The following is a 16,898-nucleotide window of genomic DNA, read 5'->3' as shown; positions in this document are numbered from 1 at the left end:
TGCTCCCGGTTCAGACCGGATCGCCCGATCCAATAGCGATGGAGGCAGGTGGTTCGGAGAACTGGTAGCAAAAATCCCTGCCCCCCCCCATGCCCAGCACAATCATCAGAGGCTTTTTTTAAAACTTTTAAAAGCATTTTTTCTACAACCTCTTCAGCCGAAAAAATGCTTTTAAAAGTAAAAAAAAAAAAGCCTCTGCCGATCAGGCAACTCAGCTTGGATGGTCAGAGGCATTTAAAAGAAAAAAACCTTTTTTTCTTTTAAAAGCCTCTGATGATCCAAGCTGAGTTGCCTGATCGGCAGAGGCATTTAAAAGAAAACAAAAGCCTCTGCCGATCAGGCAACTCAGCTGGGATCGTCAGAGCCTTTTGAAAGCATTTTTTTGCAACCTCTTCGCCGAAGAGGTTGTAGAAAAAAGGGTTTTAAAAGTTTTTTTAAAATTGGCCACGCCCACCCAGTCACATTACCTCCCCCACCAATCCACGCCCACAGAACCGGTAGTAACAAATTTTAGATTTCACCACTGACGTGATCCCCTTTTGCAACCTTCTGCCAAGCAAACTCAGTGGGGAAGCCAGATTCACTTAACAACCGTGTTACTAACGTAATAACTGCAGTGATTCACCTAATAACTGTGCATGAAAAATTGTAAAATGAGGCAAAACTCCCTTTAACAACTGTCCTGCTTATCGATTGATATTTTAGTCTCAATTGTGGTTGTAAGTCGAGGACTACCCGTATAGGAAGTCTTCGGTTAACAACACTTGTTCTGTGATCATTCAAAGTTACAAGTGCTACTGAGTGTGTGGTACTATGATCAATCCTCAAAGTTACAACTATTCTTGGAGCTCCATGGTCACATGGTTGCATTAAGGGCGGGGGGGGGCTGCCAACTGACTCACAGTTATGACACTTGAAGCATCCCACATTATGTGATTGCCATTTGCGGCCTTCCCTGTCAGCTTCCCACAAGCAAAGTCAGTGTGGAAACCAGCAAGTCATTCCTGGAGCTTTTTCTCCTGAGGACCCCTACCCAGACTCACACTGAAGCAACCCCCAAGCACTGTGCTGGAGCAAGGCACCCACCTGCACTCATTTTACCTGTCCTCTGGCTTGCATACAAGCCGTCTAAAGCAGGTCTCTCCAACCTTGGCCACTTTTAAGACTTGTGGACTTCAACTCCCAGAATTCTCCAGCCAGCATGGGAGTTGAAGTCCACAAGTCTTAAAGTGACCAAGGTTGGAGACCCCTAGTCTAAAGAAAGTCTTGTTCTGATTGGAAGTCTGTAGAGATTGTCAGTCATCCAGGTTATGGTTGTCCCAAAGGTGTTTTTTCAGGAGACAACTGGACTCCCCCCTCTTTTTTTTCTTTTGAAGATGTTTCACTTCTCATCCAAGAAGCTTCTTCAGCTCTGACAGGATAGTGGGGAGTGGAAGGATTTATATGCCTTGCAGACAGCCGATTGGAACTTATTACTTCTTGCCAGTTTTCCCACTGACTTTGTTTCTTGGAGGCCAGCAGGAAATTGCAAGTTGTGATTGAGGTCCTTTCTCAATAACCTGCGATCCTCACTTAACAACAGCAACCGAGGATGACAGGATTGCCATCGCTAAATGAGGCAGTCACAACGTTTTGTAACTACTATCATTTAGCAATGGAAATTCTGCCCCCCATTACCATCGTTAAGCAAGGACTTCCTGTGTTAAAAATAGAAAGAGTCACAAAAGCCCAAGAGACTGCCCCTCATGCTTCCATATGAGTCTACTGTGCTAGTCTCTATTTTTTTCCTCTCCGAGTCTTAAATGTATTTCATTTTCTGTAAGAAGTCCAATCACATTACTCAATAATTCTTAGTTCATAGAGATAGAAACGTCATGCCACTTCAGAAGAAAATACTGCCTGGATTTCTACATGATGTGCTTGTCTGTTCTCTGACCAGCATCTTTTCTAGTTATAACTAGATTTTTTTTTACCTGCTGTCATAGATGTTCTGTTTGGAAGAGGACAACAAAACAACAGGCAGATTCCTCTGATATATTTTCCTTCCTTGACCAGTTTTGAATAAAGCCTCCCTCCACTTTCCTAAGAATCAGGACATTTGACAAATATTGGACCAATCTAAATATTTCAATACTTGCTCGCATATGCCCCCAAAAATGGAAGGGATTATATAATCTTTTTGCCTTAAGCACATTCCCAAAATGTGAACCCACTAAACCAGTCATGGAACAGGCCGAACAGCACTTTGATTGCTTGCAATTTCATATGCACACAATAAACGCTCTCACAGTTTTCTAACGTCATCGTTTCTAACATCATCATTCCTTTGAACAACAAAGACACTAAGCGGGGACTATAAATAGCCAAAACAGGACCATGGAGCAAACAGAAAAAATTCTTAACATTTTTTTCTTTTTACAAATAAAAGGCAGCCAAACAAACACAAGAAAATACAACAAGGATTGGATATGTTTAGCAGACTGGCTGTTGCTGAAAAATAAAAGGAAAGGAAATAAAAAATGGGGAAGTATAATAAAAGTTCCTAGAGAAAGGGCTTGGCTTTTCTAGTTGGCTGGAATCCTGGACAGGTGCATTTCAATATACTCCACCATATCGCTGCAGGTGATACTTGTGTCTCTTTAATCTAAAATTGTTAAAGATCATTTTTGAAAAAGTCTGCTTTGAAACTAATTTTGAATCACATCCCACACCTTAATTGTGGGATAAAGTTTGAAAGTAGTAATGTTAGAAGATAATAATGGGTGGGTAGGCTGTGGGCCATTTTCTCTAAAACGGGACGGCATGTCAAAATGATTGTGGAAAACCCTTCACTGATTACAACTATGCATCTGTGTTATTTTTGCTAGCAAAGCTGAGGCACATGAAAAAAAAAGGGATAGAAAACCCTGAGAAGCTGTTTCCTGTTCCCACAGAACTGCCGGCTGGCTTCTAGGAGGAGAATTGAAAATATGCAGGGATTTGGCATACTCACTGGCATCCTCTCCTGCCTGACGTAAAAAGTTGCCATAAAAGCTATAAGGGGGAGAGTTGGCTAATCCAGAACAGGGTGAGAGAATAAGAATTTGCTGGCAAAAAAAAAAAAGTAAACCAAGTTAGAAAGAAGGAAAAATATGTTCTGGTTCTCAGGACCAGGATTATTAGCTCACACTGCTGGAAAATAGCTTTGGAAGAAGGAAGTTCCATTTACTCAAAGATCTCATTTCCAGGACAGATCAACCACATAGCATCCCAAGACAGGAGAGGGAACATGGTGAAGCCACATTCCAGTCCACCCTCAGCCAAAAAAGCTGACTGGTTAACTTCCAGTTGCTTATTTCTCAGCCCCTCCTACTGTCCGGATTGCTGTTATTATGGGGATAAATTGGTAGAGGGAATACTATGCATGAGAGTGATGGCCTCTCCTAGCTCAGTGATGGTGAACCTTTTAGGCACAGAGTGCCCAAACTGGAACCCGACGACCAGCTGGCCGGCGTGCATGTGCACCTCGGAAACCCGACGATCAGCTGGCCGGCGTGCATGTGCACCTCGGAAACACAACAACCAGCTGGCTGGCGTGCATGTGCACCTCGGAAACACAACAACCAGCTGGCTGAGCCCACAGAGAGAGCTCTGTGTGCCACCTCTGGCACGTGTGCCATAGGTTCGCCATCACGGTCCTAGCTTATAAGTTAGTTTCCGAACATTTTGTTACCAGGCTAGATAACATCTTCAGCGAAATTTAGGGTTCCTAAACTCCACTGAAGATGTTACCTAGCCCGGTAACAAAATGTTCAGAAACCAACCCACAAGCTCGGAGAACCAATCTTCACCCTAATCCTATGCCCGAACTACAGATATTCGCCACTATTGCAATACTAGCGGTATGTATGTTGCCTTGAACTCCTAAAAGAAAGGCAGGACTACTACAAAGAAAACCACACTACTAAATTCATAAACAAGACAACAGACCACCTCTTCCGTTCCTTCCCTCCCCAGTCTCTGTTCGTCCAGACCAGTATTTCTCAACTTTTAACCACATTAAGGTATATGGACTTGATGGTGGCTGAGGAATTCTGGGAGTTGAAGTCCATGCATCTTAAAGTGGCTGAGGTTGAGAAATGCTAATGTAGACAATCTTGAAAACTTTGAAGTTCAACCTATTGTTATGAATAGTAATAGCTCCTAGTCCTCCCCTCCTAGACAATATCTTCCATATATGTCTAATTCTTTCCCAAAACAATGTAATCTGGAGAGCTTCAGTATCCATCGTTACATCAAATTCCAGACTATATCTTATGCTGTAACAAAAAAAATTCCATCCTATTTGCACCTATCAAAATCAAATTTTGAATGGCAGAGGATGGGTGAACTCTTGGTTGGAATTAATGGTGGTGGTTTTACTCAACTGGTCCAATGGCAGCAGGTTGGAAAAACCATCAGGAATATCTGATCAGGAACAACATCCCACTAGATTCTAGCACAGGGGTTCCCAAACTTTTTTATACCCCGCACCCCTAGAACGCTTCTGATATATTCTCGCACCCCTTAGAAAAGTAAATACCTGGTTTGAATTATGCATATACACTATAATTTTGAAATTTCTAAACCCAAGTTTTCGCACTCCCTGGAATATCATCTCACACCTCCAAGGGGTGCAAGCACCCCCAGTTGGGAATCCCTACCCTAGAATATTCTGCATCGGAGGCACCCTTGGTGGTGCAACAGACTAAAGTGCTGTTAAGTAGCACTTAGCTGCCAGCTGCCTGCAATTACTGCGAGTTCAAATCTTACCAGGTTCAAGGTTGACTCAGCCTTCCATCCTTCCGAGGTAGGTAAAATGAGGACCCGGATTGTGGGGGCAATAAGCTGACTTTGTATAAAAAAAGAACACCGCTTGGGGGGGGGGCGAAAGCCCTAATAAGTAGTATATACAAAAAAGTATGAAGGTTATTGCTTAACGCATTGTAAGCCACCCTGAGTCTCCGGAGAAGGGCGGCATATAAATCGAACCAATAAATAAATAAATAAATAAATTTTTCCCCATAGGTAATGCTTGGACTGTAAATATATCTCAAATATCCATCTGCTACATGGAGGAAGGGCTAAATGCAGATTAATCTGGGGGGGGGGGTCCTTTTTATTGGGAGAGAAGAGACATCCTGTGGTAGGGGACACCCCCCCACACACCAAAAGAAGAGCAAGACCTGGGCCTATAAAGAGATCATCATGCTGTGCTTCACTCTGTACTAACACAACCCATCTATTTCTAAATTAATCCAGGATCTGAATTCACATGGAATCATCATTTAACTAAGCAATCTGGGTTGCACAGCACACAAGGTGCAAAAAAAATAATAATATTAAGGCTAGCATTAACCACATGTTGGGGTGTAATGCATCTGCTAGTCCTTCCCTGATCCACTGATCCAATTAAGGGAATTGGGTGAAACAGCTACTGTGAGTATCATCAAATGCTTTGCATGTATCACACCTTAGCTCAGCGGCCAAAGGCCTATGGAGATAGGCTGGTATTCTCAAACCATTTCTGCAAGCCATCAAGCCGGGCCGAGAGAGGGTGGGATGAAATCAGATTTTCCTGCCACGGTCTCTAGACTCCCAAATTTCATGGCATTCGAGTAAGGCTCGGTTTGGGGATGCTGGCGCAGAAAAAGTAAAGCGCCCCCCACCCTCCCTTTCTCCCAAACCTCCTAAGCGTGCAGTCCAGGCTTAAAGTAGGAACGATGAAACGCGACTTGTTGTAACCTATGCGCCGCTGCCTCCTCGCTTACGTAATGGCCCGAATTTATTTATTAAAAAAAAAAACAAAAAAAACTCGGTACACGCTCAGATGCCCGCTAGCCTCCTGCGGTATCAAAACTTCCACATCTTCCAAAAAGAACGACGATCATCGCTTCCACACGAATCCCAGGAGAAACTTCTGGGCTGAAAAGCAGCAGCAGCAGCAGCGCCGACTTTCTCCTGCATCGCCGAGTCTCCAACCGCCGGCGACACCCGGAGACCGGGGGGGGGGGGTATGTGAAGAAGTGCGGGGCCTCCCGGCCTTAGACCCAAAAAGCATCCCTTTCCCCGGGTGGAGGGGAAACACGAAGCAGCCACCCCCGACGGGCGCCAACGACGCCGCGCAAAACCACTCGCGCGATCCGCCTTTGGATCTCCGGGGAAAAGGACGGCGGCGCGTTTCGCTGCCACCGCAACGGCAGCCGCTCCGCTTCCCGACTTCCCTGCCCAGCCGCTCCCCCCCCCCGTCCCTCCCTCCGGCTTACCCACTGCAGGGGCAGCAAATCGGCGGCTCCAGTCTCCGCCGCGCCGCCAGGTGAAGCTGTTCGGCTCGCTCCGTCCCTCTCAGGCCGGGCGCAGGATTAACGGAGGTTGCAGGCAGGCAGGCATGTGACTGGGACCGGACGGGAGGGGGAGCCGCGAAGCTCAGCACCGCAGCAGCCTGGAGGGGAAAAGAGCCGCAGCTCTCCCTGAGCTGCAAGGAGAAACACCAGCAGGCTCCTGCTGATAAACTTCTGAGCCTTTCTTTCTCCACCCTCCCCCCCCCACTAACTTCCGGCCTCGGAGAACTTGAAAAGGGCAGTGCCTCTGAGCATGTGCAGTATGCCATCCTCTGAGCCAGAAGCCTGTTAAAGGAGGAGTTGTGATTCCGGAATTGTGCAAGGGGTCTCCGTTGTGCAAGCTTATTTTATCATTTTATTTAATTTTATTTAAAGCTTGGGAGTTTTCCCCCCGCATCTTTGGAAAACTGCACTGTGAAAGGTGCTGTGTTCTCACAATAGGTTTTTAACGTTTTTAAGTCACTTAAAGAGACAGTTTTGCCTAATCAAAATGAAGATGCGAGAATGCAAAGTTTTTTTAAAAAATAAGTTGGTTTTGTTTAGCCGGTGTTTCCTTGAGCGTAAGCAAAAAGTATCTAAAATTGGAAGGTTCTGTTTTAAAAACTGTCAAAAACCTCAAGAGGCTAAAAAAAAAATAAATGCGGAAGATTGTGGCGCTGAACATGGGCAGACTATGGCCCGAGTTCCAGCAGTAGATCTGCTTTCTGTGCCAGCATTCATCTCGTAGTCTTGATGGGTGAATAATGAGGGCTTCTCTGGACGTGTGAGGAATGCAGAACTTTCTGATTCTCAGGACTTGTCCTGGGAACTGAATCTCTGGCTCTGAATGTCACCTTCAGAAGTGCAGGAATCTTACAGCCATCATTCAGCCAGGAAAAGTTTTTTAAAGAGAAACAATCCCCAAATGTAGAAATGCCCTCATTTAGAAGAACAACCTGTGCTATTTCATGTGAATTGGGTTTCACTATCAGGAAAGGGGAAAAAAATATACTGCTTCAGTCATTGGACACATTTTAAATGCAGAACTCGGAATCCAGGGCATACCCAAATTCTCAATACAGATAGTCCTCAATTTAGCAATTGTTCAAAATTATGATAGAACCAGCTACTTATACTGATGTTGAAGTTATAATGGCTGCAATTCTCCTCTCCCATCCCTCCTACATGATTGTATTTTGGGTGCATGACATCTGGCTCACCTTAAATCTGCAGTCATGTGACTGATTTTTTTTTACAGCTTCCAGCATTTACTTCTGATTTCCTGCAAAAAAAAGTGCCCATTGTGTACATAAAAGTGCCAATTTATTTGCTTATTGACTGTGGTGTTCACTAACCATGGCATTTGCTTAATGATTGCCACAAAAAAATGTTGTAAAATTGGTTCTGTTCACATTGTGACCCACTTAACAACCACAACAACTTACAACTATAATTCTGGCTTCAATTATGGTCCTAAATCAAGGACTATTTGTATAACCAAGTGGACAGAAAAGACAGAAAAAACTTCTGAGCATGTAAACAATAAGCAATCCATGTGTCCTGCAACCTAGAATCAGGAGGTGGAAAATAAAAATAAAAAAATAAAACGGGGAGGGGAGAAGCTTCCTTTAGTCCACCCCATGTTTCAAAGGCTTGAAAGAAAGTATCTTCGATCATGTTCAGAATTCTAAGATTAATTTCAATCCTGCACAATATATGACCCCGGGGGGGGGGGTTGCGATGTCATCACGGGGTCATATATTGTGCAGGAAGGTTTGAAGAAATGTTATGATTTAAATCTTGAGTTAAATCTTGAGGGTCCATGGCCAGGGTCCATGGCCACAAAAGGGGGCTTATGGTGAAGAAAAGAGGAGTCTGTCTAAGGAGATTCTCAGTCATCCAGATCATGGTTGTCCCAAAGGTGCTTTTTCAAGAGGCAATTGGACTCTGTTTTTTTCTTTGAAGATGTTCCGCTTCTCAGAGCTGAAGAAGCTTCTTAGATGAGAAGCGAAACCTCTTCAAAGAAAAACCAGAAAGTCAAGTTACCTCTTGAAAAAAGGCACCTTTGGGATAAAAGAGGAGAAGCCTAAAATATTCTGCATCGGATGAACATGGTGTCCCGAGAATAATCTCAACATGATGAAAGTAGTGATGGGGATAACACACTGTAAATATCAGAGCAAGCTCTGATGCAGATTGTTCGCAAGAAATGCCTCCACTTACAAGTGCTTGGAACGGGGAAGACAGTATATAGTCTACGAGGGCAGCCTCCACCACCAAGGAAATCAATGTTGAAGAGTAAAAGGGAAGTTGTGTGCTTGATGTTGAACCTGGCCAAAGACCTTCAGCTCCACTACCATGTGAACTCTCCTGGAGCAGATTGAGACACATAGGCAGGATTCGCACATCATGGCAAGCTACGGATTCTTTGATTGCAACTTACAGGAATCTTGGCCCACACAAGTGTTTTTTTTTAAGCATGCCCAACCCCTCCATCGCAAAGGTGTACATCCCCAACTGCAGGTGTAAGAGGCTTAAACCAGCAAAGATTTTGACAAGAGTTTGGCCAGTCTTGTTTACCACTACAGGTAGCTCTTGACTTATGACCACAATTGAGCCCAACATTTAACACTCATTGCTAAGTGAGATGTTTGTTAAGTGAGTTTTGTCCCATGTTACAACCTTTCTTGCCACCATTGTTAAGTGAATCGCATCAGTAGATAAGTTAGAAACCCGGTTGTTAAGTGAATCTGGTTTCCCCATTGACTTTGCTCATCAGGTGGTCTCAAAAAGGGATCACATGATCTCGGGACACAGCAACGGACATAAATATGAATCAATTGTCAAGCATCTGAATTTTGATCTTGTGATCACAGGGATGCTGGAAACGTAACTGTGAAAAAGGGGTCATAAGTCACTTTTTTTGCTGCTGTTATAACTTTGAACGGTCACTAAACAAACTCTTGTAAGTCAAGAAGTACCTGTAGTTGCTTCATCGTTTTCCCCAGCTAGACCCGATATTGGAAACAATCCCAGTTTGGAGTGGGGACAACTTGGGAAATGCTGTAGGGAGAGCAATCGATGCTTCTCCTTTTCCCCAAATCTTTACATTTGGGTCTTTTATAAAAACAAAGCTGACCTAGATGCATTTAGACAAACGCGTACATCACTGTCTGCCAATTATCCTGTGATGCTGGCCTGACCAAAGTTTGCTCAGTAACTCCGTTGCCACCCTGTTCCTTCTAGCATCCTGTGTTTCTTTAGGCCTCAGTTTCCAGCTGGGCTCCTTGACTCTAATGTCAGAACAGGAAAGTTAACTCCTCAGCTGGGATAGGATTGGATGGGGGCAGGCCACTCTCAAGCCGCAGGGTACAGATGTGGAGTCTGCAGCCTCCGAGTGGCATGGGACAGCTATAATTATCCAAAATATAATTATTTTGGGAAACCTCTGGCTGGCTGCCCAGGCATTTCTTTCAATCCGAAGGGGCCAGAGAGCTCTTGGAGAGTGGGATGCCCAGCCAGATGGCTCTTTCCTCTCTCCTCTCCCATCTCAGCTTCTCTCTTTTTTTCCTCTACTCTTGTTCCTGGGCCTGTAAGTAGTTACATGATGTGACTACCATTTGGGTAGGTGAAGCTTCTCCCGGCATGCAGAGAAAATGACTCTGTAATTGTTGTTCCCATGCTGAGTTTTTTTTTGAATCCAGCCTAGCCTAATCTGTGCTGCAATTAGGTGAATTACAGACTGATGAAGATAAATTAAAGATTGAAATTCCACACCAGCCCTTATCCTAGCATGGCATTACTAATGCCCTTCTTGTTACTCCAGCCCTATAGTGTTTACATACAGGATCATTCTGTTCAGCAAAGATTTAACATTAATTCCACGTTCTCACTGGTAGTTTCAGTAAAAACATTTTACTGAAACTGGGTTTCTCCTGAATGAGAACTAACATCATAACTACGTAGTATGATGGACTGCAGGGCCGGCGCAATGTGTAACATGTTCACACTGGTGCAATAAGACTGGGTGTTTTGTTGATACGATTTATTGGGTTAGGGATTTTCCGTCTTCACTGTGAGTTATATTTTGTTGGGGGGGGTGCACTGAGGGAGCTCAACCAATCTCATTGTACATATGTTGTGCACTGACAACAAAGATTTGAACTGAAAATCTATGGACAACATTGAGAAATTATTTATGAAGCTGTTGTGCAGGCTACATTTTGACACTGTAGAACACCTTGTTATAATTCAGAATGATGCAAGAGTACAGGTGGCCCTTGACGTATGACCACAATTTTAATGTTGTAGGTCCTCCGGGGTTACCTGTGTGTAAATGGAGCAGCCATACAAATTTGTTTAATTAATAAATAGGGGGCAGAACTTCTGTCATTAAGCGAAATGGTTTTTTAAGTGCAACCTGTTAATGCTGCTGTCGTTAAGCAAATCCCTGTGTCTTTAAGTGAATCACTTGGCCTCCTCCATTGACTTTGCTGGCCAGAAGCCAGCTAGGAAAGTTGCAGAGGAACTTGTGATTCTGGGACTCCGCAACTGTCATAAATACATGCCAGTTGCCAAGCAGGTAAAGGAGACAATGATTGCCTGGGCTAAAAATGTTGGATATGCAATAGAATTAGACAAATGGCAGAAATTATGGGATAGAAATATTAAACTGACGATGTCGACTGCATATAAAGAAAATTTGTATAAAATGTTTTATAGATGGCATTTTGCACCGGCAAGATTGACAAAAATGTATAAAGACAGATCTGCTAAATGTTGGAAGTGTAATCAATTATCTGGTTCATATACTACTGTATGTGGTGGACCTGCCCAAAAGCAAGAAAATATTGGACAAAAATACACACGTGGCTGGAAAAAATGACAAAACACATAGAGATCTGAAACCAGAGATATTTTTGTTGGGCCTTCTACCAGAAAAAATATGATAAAAAGATTACATACTTGATCCAGGATATACTAACTGCAACTAGAATTGTATTTGCACAACAATGGAAAAATGATGAGATCCCGTCTGAGGGCAATGTAATTAAGAAAATATTAGAATGTGCAGAAATGGATAGACTAACACTATTAAGGATAAAGAAGAAACTGAATATTTTTTTGATATGGGACATATTCTATCAATGGCTAGATAATAGAAACAGAAATTAGAAAGGAGGAGATATAAAAAGAGGAAATGGTAAAGTGGAGAGTTGTTAAAGAAGATGATGTAAGTGTTAAGTATCAATATTATATTATTATGTTATTATATTAATATGATGAGGATGAATATCACAACAAAGTTGCATAATGTAATTATTTAAACATAACTGTACCCAGAACACACACTGTTTGATGAAGATTGAATGTTATATAAATAAAACAAATAAAACTTAAGAAAATAAATAAATGCATGCCAGTTGCCAAATCCCCAAATTTTGATCATGTGACTGTGGCTACACTGCAACAATTGTAAAACCAGTTATAAGTTACTTTTTTTAGCACCGTTGCAACTTCAAATGATCACTAAACAAATGATTGAGGACTACCTGTATCCAAAAATGTAGACATATTGATCCATATCTATATCCATATACGTGACTGTGTTAACACATTCGCCAAACACACAATGCTTTATTATTGATTTATTTTTTAATCAAATTTATATAGCTGCCCATCTCACCCAATGTGATTCTGAGCAGGGCACATCACAGGTAGCCTTCAACTTACAATTGAGCCCAAAATTTATGTTGCTAAGTGAGAAATTTGTTAAGTGAGTTTTGCCTCATTTTACAACTTTTCTTGCCACATTTGTTAAGTGAATCACCGCAGTTGTTAAATTAGCAACCCAGTTGTTAAGTGAATCCATCTTCCCCACTGACTTTGCTTGTCAGAAGGTTGCAAAAGGGGATCACATGACCCCGGACATACCGTCATAAATCTGAGTCAGTTGTCAAGCATCCGAATGTAAATCATGTGACTATGGGGATGCTGCAACAGTCAAAAGTGTGAAAATGGTCATAAATCATTTTTTTTCAGTGCCATTGTAACTTCGAACACTCACTAAGTGAACTGTTGTAAGTCCAGGACTACCTGTATTAGCATTAACTGTGATTTGATTGGGAAGGGTGAATCCAGCCAATATTACAGACCTCTTGCATCCTGGACATAAAGTTTCAACTCCTATCCTCAAAACGACCCTATAGAGCACTGCACACCAAAACAAGTAGGTTTAGGTTTATTTGATTTGTATACCGCCCTACTCCCGAAGGACTCAATAGACATAAGTAGACATAAAAACAGTTTTTTCCCGAACGTGATCACTCTGCTAAACAAATAATTCCCTCAACACTGTCGAACTATTCACTAAGGCAGCATTACTATTACTATTAGTCTTCTCATCATTCCTATCACCCATCTCCTCCCACTTATGACTGTATGACTCTAACTTGTTGCTGTATCCTTACGATTTATATTGATATTGTTTCCTAGTATGATTCAATTGCTTATTTGAACCCTATGACTATCATTAAGTGTTGTACCTTATGATTCTTGACTAATGTCTTTTTATGTAGACTGAGAGCGTATGCACCAAAGACAAATTCCTTGTGTGTCCAATCACACTTGTCCAATAAAGAATTCTATTCTATTCTATTCTATTCTATTCTATTCTATTCTATTCTATTCTATTCTATTCTATTCTATTCTATTCTTCTATTCTATTCTATTAAATTCAATTCATAATTTATGGCTACATTCACAGAACACATTTAAACAGGTTATTAAAGTAACTCATATATATGCATTTACACATATAAACAGAAAAGAACAGTTGCACATGAATTACAATGAACTGAATGTCATTGAATAGTGAGCCTGCAAAAGGCACTATAGAGATCAGCATTTCAGATTTTGGCTGGAGACAGCTTAATGTAGAACCTCATTATCAAGTGCCCCTTGGGCCAATCGCAATCTGAGTCTAGCCTATTTTACATCTTATTGTGGGAATATAGCATTCACATAGGAGAAGAGATAAATTTGCAATTCTCTCTACCAGCCTTAGCTAAGGAAAGAAAGAGCTGGGAATCAAACAGAAAGCTATTAAATCTGCAACCTGTCACTTACAAATGGTGGTAGGATCTTTTCTGAACTCTTTATAATGGGACCATTCTATGGTTTTCTAACATACCTTTAATTTTTAAAAAACATTACATATTTTTTCATATATATTTCAAAAACACATTTTGAAATCAATAGAAAGCACAGGAAACTGTCCTGCCAAACAAATGAGTGAAGTTGCAATACTGTATACCACAAATCGATGGAACTAAACTTTGAAGAACAACAATGCTTAGCCATATTGTAACATATAATACAAATGCTTAGCTATTTTAATAGGAACAGTGCCTGCCATTTAGTTCAAAAGAACTATCAAAACAGTGACTGAATAATTCATCATTTTTGGATAACCTCCGTCATGATGCAAAGTCACTGTCTCTTCCCAATAAAGGGAGGGAGAAGGAGATTTTATTAACTGGCTTATTTTCAATAGGAAAGTATAGGTAATCCTCATTTAACTACCACTATCAAGGCGAGAATTTTGGTCATGTCATTGCGGTTGTTAAGCAGATCACCAATTTTATGACCATTTTTATGATGTTTGTACAGTGAATCATCAGAGTTGTCAAATGAAACACATGGTCATTAAGCAAATCCATTCTCCCAAATGCCAGAAGCCAGCAAAAAATTGCAAATCACAATTGTGTGACTGTGGGACACTGTAATCGGTCATAAGTGTGAGCCAGTTGCCAGCATCCAAAAGTATCTGTGTGTGTGCAAGTGTCATAACTCTGAGGACGGGTTATAACTTTTTGAGGATCCATCATAACTTTGAACAGTCATTAAGTGATTGGTTGTTAAGCAAAGACTATCTATATGCATTATTTTCTTATACGGTATAAAAGTTGCACTAGATCTTAGCACTTAATCAGTAAACTACTTGGTGTCGCCCTTAAAACCAAATGACAAGTTGAATCAAAGAAGAGAAAATGAAATGCAGTAAATTGTGTATTAATTTGTTGGCAATATATCACCTGGGATAAAACAGAATCTGCTGATTGGGACTAATAGGCCCATGCTGATGGGCAGTGGCTTCCCTTCATTTTGGCCAAATTCCTTCTTAGCTCAACTTCAGGGAGATTTTACTGCAGCTAAAACTACCAGATCCAAGTTACAAAAATTTGAGCAACCAATAGCTAGTAGCAAAGATACCTTATATCTCATTTTTGTGGTCATGTAGTGATAATTTGTAGTTTTGCAGTCCATATCTGGCAGCCCAACCAGTGGCCCATAGATTGCATACAGTCTCCATTCATTCATTCAAAATATAATCCATATTTGGAGATAGATACTCAAACTGGTGTTTTAAAAGTGGCATTCCATTTCTTCCTGAGTAAAAGCCGAATTAACCCATATAGGAGCCCTGGTAATACATGGACTTATAAACTAACCAAATTGGCTGTGGTTGCAAAATAAATCAAGCAATTAAACAAGTTAACACAACCAAGCCTAACAGATTGTGTGCATGCATCCATTAGGCTCTCACCTAACTTGGTTAAGCATTTGTATGAACATAGCCATACGGAAATGAACAGATCTAGTATCTGAGTGCAGGTAGCCAATGTAATCGTGTGTGGCACTGCTGCAGATAATTCATTTTTATCTTCTTCTTTTTCTCCTTTTATTTGCCAGAAGGCACCTAGACTGTGGGAACTTTATTTCTCTCATATGCTACCGTAAGATTAAAGCCATGCCTCTGAAGGCAGACAGAAGCTATGAGAACTACTAAGGTGCTACACTAAAATAGGAGGAAAGTTTCTGCAAGAGGACCTTTGAAATTGTTTGTGTGTGCCTTTGAGTCAGTATTCACTCCTGTCAACTTTCTGGGCTAGTCCTGGCAATTTTCTTGGCAACGTTCACTCTTGCCATCTTCCAAAGACTGAGAGAGACAGAGAGATGGCCCAAGGTGGCTCAGTGGCTAAGACACTGAGCTTGTCGATGAGAAAGGTCAGCAGTTTGGTGGTTTGAATCCCTAGTACAGGTCTCCTACATGAGCAGGGGGTTGGACTAGATGACCTCCAAGGTCCCTTCCAACCCTGTTACTGTTAAGGTCACCCAGCTGGCTTTGTTCCCAAAGCAGGACTAAAACTACGGATCTCCCTGTTTCTAAATTGGTGCTTTAACAACTATACCAAACTGGTGTCCACAGTAGATTTAGATGTACACAAATACAACATACAGTACAGATAGTCCTCGGTTTACAACAGTTCATTTAGTGACCGTTCAAAGTTACAACGGCACTAAAAAAAGTGACTTCTGACCATTTTTCACACTTACAATGATTGCAGCATCCCTATGGTCACACAATCCAAATTCAGACACTTGGCAACTGACTCATATTTATGACGGTGGCAGTGTCCTAGGGTCACGTGATCGCCTTTTGCAACCTTCGGACAAGCAAAGTCAATGGCGAAGACTGGTAACCGCAGTGATCCACTTAACAACTGTGGCAAGAAAGGTTATAAAATGGGGCAACATTCATTTAACCAATGTTTCGCTTAGCAACATAAATTTTGGGCTCAATTGTGGTCGTAGGTTGAGAACTTCCTATATATCCCAGTGCTGATATCTGACTAAAATCATTTCTTGATCTGTTCCTCGGAGACAAATAAGAGTTCCTGAAAAAGGTTTCCTCTTTGCTCCCTTGGATTTCCCAAATTCTTATACCAGGGGTCTCCAATCTTGGCAACTTTCAAGACTTGTGGACTTCAACTCCCACAATTCCTCAGCCAGCAAAGGAATTCTGGGCGTTGAAGTCCACAAGTCTTAAAGTTGCCAAGATTGGAGAACCCTGTCTTATACAGTGGCAACCTTTGTTCCAAAGCTCAGAAGCCATTTTTCTTGAGTTGCTCTTTCCAGCCTAAGTGTGTTACTTCTTGTTATCCTGTTTCCTGCTGAAGAGCTGCTTGGGTTTTCCCACCCACCCCCAAAAAAGCCTTTTCCCTGAATAGGGAGAATGCTGCAATCAAGAGGAACCTCTCTGAGGCAAAGGGTTGTGCAGTGGCTCCTCTGTCTGGGCAGCAGCTGTCAATCTCATTCTCATCTGGTAGCAACCCAAGTCCACTGGGACTTTTGACATGTGCGCAGGCTTGCAAAATGGCACGTGCTGGGACGCTTCCAAACAAAGCACTAGGCTTTACTCATCTCAAGAGAGCTTTTGCAATTCTTTTTGGGCAAAGAGGCATTCTTAGAAATAAAGACACTGCCAGAAGTGGCCATCTATACTGATACAGGATGTCTTCCCATATTTTAAAATTATCCTTTTAAAATGCAAATACGTCAATTATGGCAGAAAACCTGATGCATGCTAAGAAAAAGCTCCTATATATAAAGCCCATATCAATAGATAGGAAAGGTAAGGACCACACCAGGGGTGGGTTCTAAATTTTTTTACTACCGGTTCTGTGGGCGTGACTTATTTTGTGGGTGTGGCTTGGA

General features: G+C 41.8%; 1 protein-coding gene across 6 annotated transcripts in view; it reads right to left on the bottom strand.

Moving 5' to 3' along the window:
- Positions 1 to 16,898, bottom strand: part of LOC117667572 (septin-4) — a 69,333-nt gene that overhangs the window by 50,458 nt on the left and 1,977 nt on the right. For 3 of the 6 annotated variants that reach the window (XM_034421036.2, XM_060693148.2, XM_060693149.2), the window contains exon 1: positions 6,285 to 6,417. The exons of 1 other annotated variant lie outside the window; for it this stretch is intronic. The gene's annotated coding sequence lies outside the window, so the exon portion shown is untranslated. Of the gene's footprint in view, positions 1 to 6,284; positions 6,557 to 16,898 lie in introns of those variants that run through there. 2 more of the 6 variants (XM_087883405.1, XM_087883407.1) reach the window with 2 other exon arrangements.

This window comes from Pantherophis guttatus, chromosome 1 (assembly GCF_059756535.1).
Source record: "Pantherophis guttatus breed Tessera chromosome 1, ASM5975653v1, whole genome shotgun sequence".
NCBI lineage: Eukaryota > Metazoa > Chordata > Lepidosauria > Squamata > Colubridae > Pantherophis > Pantherophis guttatus.
The sequence above is the reverse complement of the archived record's forward strand: the minus strand, read 5'-3'. Positions and strand labels throughout refer to the sequence as shown.